We start from the raw sequence: 5,404 nt of genomic DNA, 5'->3' as shown, positions 1-5,404 counted from the left end.
CAGCTAATGTTTTGTATTTTTAGTAGAGACGGGGTTTCACCATGTTGACCAGGATGGTCTCGATCTCTTGACCTCGTGATCCACCCGCCTCGGCCTCCCAAAGTGCTGGGATTACAGGTTTGAGCCACCGTGCCCGGCAATGTTGAATATTTTTAAGGTGTAAAACAACCCATTGAGTATGGTACCATTTATGTACCATATAACACATAAACACCCCCAAATAATTCCATGTGTTATACACAGATACATGCTTTGTAGTTAAAACAGAAACATTCACAGGAAAAATACACCCTAGTCCCTCCATGGCAGCAGCTACCTAAAGTGAGGAGGGCAGGAAGGAATAAATTGTGGAGAGGTGGGGATGAGGGCTATGTCTGTTAATTGTCTGTAATACGATGTCAACCAGCATCTGTGAGATTGGGCCCAGTTTGAGCCCTGTTTAAATGAACACCTGGTTGTTTTGCCCAGGAGCAGAGACAATTTGTGCATGAAACAGTGCTGTATACTGCAGGGCATAGCTCTGGCAGTTGGAACCCAGCTTGAACACTTGAGAGGGCACCCTGTCTCTTTAGTAGGTATTTAACTTCTGGGTGCCTCAATTTCTCCATCTGCAAAACAAAACTACTAATAATACGTAACTCATGAAATTGCTATGAAGATTCAAGGAGAAAATAAATGTAAAATACTTAAAGCAAAGCCTGGCACATAATACATGCTCAGAAAACATTAGCTATTCTTGTTAGTCAGCCATGAGCCAAGCCAGGAGCTTCTTCCTGCCCACATCCTTCCTGGAGGAGGCAGCAACAGCAGATTTCTTAAGAGAATCCCGAAGCATCCCAGCAACCCCACCACACCGGTCTTCCCCGGACACCATGAACCACACTGTCCCAACCTTCTTCACTCCTGCCAGCACCAACCGTCCCCCGAACTATGAGATGCTGAAGGAGGAACATGAGGTGGATGTGCTGGGGGTGCCCCACAACCCTGCGCCCCCGACATCCACCGTGATCCACATCTGAAGCGAGACCTCCGTGCCTGACCGCGTCATCTGGTCCCTGTTCAACACCCTCTTTATGAACTTCAGCTGCCTGGGCTTCATAGCGTTCGCCTACTCTGTGAAGTCTAGGGACAGGAAGATGGTTGGCGACCTGACCGGGGCCCAGGCCTATGCCTCCACCGCCAAGTACCTGAACATCTGGGCCCTGATTTTGGGCATCATCATGACCATTCTGCTGATCATCATCCCAATACTGATTCTGCAAGTCTATCAGTAGATCCAGAGGAATCACCCAGGCCAGGGGCTCTGCCCCTGACCTGTCTCCCATGTACTCTAGCTTCCATTCCTCGCCCTGCCCCCAGCCCATCCTGTATCAGCTCTTTACCCTCACATACTTTTCTACAGTCGAGTTCAATAAAGTGCACGTGCTCCTGGAAAAAAAAAAAAAAAGAGAATCCCAAAGAGGGCTGGTGTGTTGGACAGTGACCTTCCCTGAGAGAAAGCGCAGACACCCCAGAGGCCTGATTGAGTGCCACCACCTTCATGGAAGACTGTCTCAGGAAATGACGTTCCAGGCAGTGAAGTCAATAAATGAGAAGATAACACTTGCAGATAATGGTCCCAGGTTGCCCAAATATCTCCAACGAATCATCAGAAACAGAGCATCAAAACAGCATCTCTGTGATCTTAAGCATGCAGCTGGTTTATGAGGAAAACATTTTCAACTCTGTTTTAAAATTTCATCTTTTAACTTATGTGATCATAGGAACCTAGGAGCAACCTGTTGGGATAATTTGTTCATAAGGTTTCTGAACCTCTGGAGGCTTTGAATATATGAAGAAATAAGATCATCACATTCTCGCAAAATACATCATACCCTCCCATTATGAGGCAGCTTCTGAGGCCCAGATTTGAGCATCCTGTTGGTGACATAAGGACAGAGCCAGGTGCAATGAAGAATAAAACTTAGCAACAAATGATCTGGGAAACAATAGTAATGTCAGCAAATCAGTGGCTAACATTCATTCTGCACCAGGCCCTGTGCTAATTATTTTTGGATGGATTATCCCATTCAATCCTTCGAATCTCTGTGAGGAAACTGAGGCAATGAATCATTAGGTAACTTGCCTGAGACCTAGTAGAGCCAAGCCCCAACTGTGTGCTCCTGGGCTGGCCACCTCCCTGGATCTCAGTGGCGTCCTCTGTCAAAGGAAGAGTGGACTAGATGATTTAAAAGGACCCTCTAACACTTAGATTTCATGTTGCTGTGAAATTGTCACCCCCTTCCACTAATTTTGGATGGGAAAAAAGCCTTTTGTAATACAGTTTGCCTTGAAAAGAACAGGCTCCTTCCCTAATATTATTATTAAACAAAAGTTTGAGTGTTTTGGTCAGAAAACATAAGGGCTCTGTATAGCCAGATATACAACAGTGCTTGTGTTTAGGGGTTTTGTGGGGTGCAGTTAGGGAGAGGGAAGGAGACAGAGCAGGCAATGTGCAGGAGGAGTGAGGTACTGGTTTCTGGAAAACCATGAAAGTATCTCCTGCTTAAAGTCATCAGTTCCACTAAACCAGGATCCCTGAAAACCAACCTTGTGACCTTCTGCTGGGAATACTAAATGAGCCCCCAAGGTCTTTAGAAATATGGGACTTACAAATAAGGCCAAATATTTCACCTCTGATTCTGATGAAAGGTTTATGAGCCCCAGAATAGTTCAAGCACGACATGTCTGGATTGAATATTTGGTGCGCACTTAACACCAACAGGTTTCAGAGGCTTCGTGTTTCACAACCAAACTTTGGCAGAACTGTGTTAGTTACCTGATACCCATGGTAGGGGACATTTTCTCACTTCTTGGTGCCGTAAATAGTGCAGGCTCCTGTCTGTGGCATATGTGAGCTAATTAGCCACATTAAACTTCAGGCTATGCTGGCATTGCTGTCCCTTGACTTTGTGACCATAGAAAAGAATTCTATGAAGATGATGACATGCAGCTGACTGGGGTTCTGACCAGGTAACCATTGGGAGGAGGGTTCCAGAAAATGCAGTATAGATGTTCTGCAGCTAGAGCTATGGCCGGTCAGGATCAGGTTTCAGAGATCAGACCCTCTTCACTTTGACATGCTGCTAAATGGGCCTTGGTCGTAGGCTAGAACATGAAAATAGAGATGCATGAGGATAGAGCCAGAAATAAAATCCCCTGGATCTCAGAGAAGAGTCCATTCTCTCTGGAGATAAAAGAGCAGAGCTGGTGCTGATTTGTTCTCAAATCGCTACTTCATCTCATGAGATCCATCTCTTCAGGAAATAAACAAGTAGGAATAAAGGCAAGCAGTATAAAGGCCATCAACACAACTCATTCTAAAAAAGAATGGCCTTGAAGATGAGTGGCAGATGATGGTTTACAAAGCCTTGCTTCACACAGAAAGTACTTGTTTCATGTTCAACAGAGAGATGAGAGTCAGTCTCCTCATCCAAGGTTGTGGATGTCAATGACTCCTGGCTGCTTTTATTCCCTATTCACTGGGTATTTAAGTACCTACTGTATGTAAGAAGCCTGGAAGAAAACAGAGATGAATAAGACAATTCAACCTGGGGGTTAAACTAAAGATGAACATCAAGCATGGAGAGGAAGGAGTAGAGGAGGGAATGGTTCTGCTGCATGGAGGGCAGAGGCCTGAGACTTTCCTTTGGAGCCCTTCTTCAGAGGCAATGGAAGAGTTGCCCAAACAAAGTTGGCAGGAGGGAAGTGTATGTATCCAAGACGGGAAGGTGAAAATGGGAGAACATTCCAGGAAGTGGAATGTTCCAGGAAGTGGAACTGAGAGCAAAGGCACACACCAAAACCACATGATACAGTCAGGAGCAAGAAACCCAGGACAACAGGACATGGGGCAGACTGGGAACACGGTGGGAGAGGAAGCTTCACAGAGCAGCCTGTGAACACCATGCTAACGAGTTTCTGCAACTCAAAAGAAGAACAAATTTAAAGAAGCCCTTTCTGGCTCTCTATGGCTTGTTCTGGGTTTTTTTTTAAGTTTTTAAAATTTCTTTTCTTTTCTTTTTTTTTGAGATGGGATCTCACTGTGTTGCCCAGGCCAGTCTTGAACTCTGGGCTCAAGCAATCCTCCAGCCTCAGCCTCACAAAGTGCGGAATTATAGGTGTGAACCGCCATACCCAGCCTCAAATTTATTTTTAAACTGATAATTTATATGAGGTACAATATGATATTATGATACATGCATACATTGTAGAATGATTAAATCAGGCTAATTAACATACTCATCACCTCACACACTTACCCTTTCTTTGTAGTGACAGCACTGAAAAGCTATTCTTTACCAATTTTGAAATACACAATATATTATTATTTTTATTTTGTTGGTTGCTTTTGTGACAGGGTCTCACTCTGTTACCCAAGCTGGAGTGCAGTGGCACAATTACAACTCACTACAGTTTCGACCTCTCAAGCTCAAGCAATCCTCCAGTCTTGGCCTCCTAAGTAGCTGAGACCACTGGCTCATGCCCAGCTAATTTTGAAATTTTTTTGTAGAGAGAGGATCTCACTATGTCGCCCAGGCTGGCCTCAAACTCCTGGGCTCAGGGTGATCCTTCCACCTCAACCATGCAAGTAGCTGGGACTACAGACACACGCCACCACAGCCAGTTGATTTTTTACTTTTATTATGTAGAGACAGGGTCTTCCTATGTTGTCCAAGCTGCTCTTGATCTCCTAGGCTCAAGTGATCTTCTTGCCCCGGCCTCCCGAAGTGCTAGGATTATAGGTGAGAGCCACTGTGTCCAGCCACAATACATTATTATCAACTGCAGGTCATGCTGTGCTGTAGATCACTAGAACTGATTCGCCTTGTCTAACTGGCGCTTTGAACCTTTTGACTAACCTCTGCCTTTTCCCCATCCTCCCTATGCTCAGCCTCTGGTAACCACCATCCTCCTCTCTACTTCTGAGTTTGACTTTTTTAGACTCCACATGTAAGTGAAATTATAAAGACAAAGACATAGTATTTGTCTTTCTTTGCCTGGCATATGTTACTCAGCATAATGTCTTCTAAATATGTCCATGTCAGAAGACACGTTTTTAAGGGTTTTCTTCCTTTCTTTCTTCTCCATTTTTTCAAGAAGTTGGCTTCCTAAAATTCTCAGAGACCAAAACATTTCTCAGAGGCCAGCAACTGCGTAGATAAACTCACTTTAAGAAATAAATAAGGCCAGGCAAAGTGGCTCATGCCTGTAATCCCAGCACTTTGGGAGGCCGAGGCAGGTGGATGACTTGAGGTCAGGAGTTCAAGACCAGCCTGGCCGATATGGTGAAACCCTGTCAGTGGCTCACACCTGTAATCCCAGCACTTTGGGAGGCCGAGGTGGGTGGATCACTTGAGGTCAG

At 45.0% G+C, this 5,404-nt stretch overlaps 1 pseudogene across 1 annotated transcript; it reads left to right on the top strand.

Moving 5' to 3' along the window:
- The first annotated feature begins 858 nt into the window (after positions 1-858).
- Positions 859-1,354, top strand: LOC108303279 (annotated as a pseudogene). The gene has a single exon (XR_001824764.2). The product of XR_001824764.2 is annotated as an interferon-induced transmembrane protein 3-like (transcript).
- Positions 1,355-5,404: the final 4,050 nt, after the last annotated feature.

The sequence above is a fragment of the Cebus imitator genome, unplaced genomic scaffold (assembly GCF_001604975.1).
Source record: "Cebus imitator isolate Cc_AM_T3 unplaced genomic scaffold, Cebus_imitator-1.0 Scaffold45, whole genome shotgun sequence".
In the NCBI taxonomy this organism is placed as follows: Eukaryota; Metazoa; Chordata; class Mammalia; order Primates; family Cebidae; genus Cebus; species Cebus imitator.
Note: the sequence above shows the minus strand (reverse complement) of the source record. Positions and strands in the feature narration are given on the sequence as shown.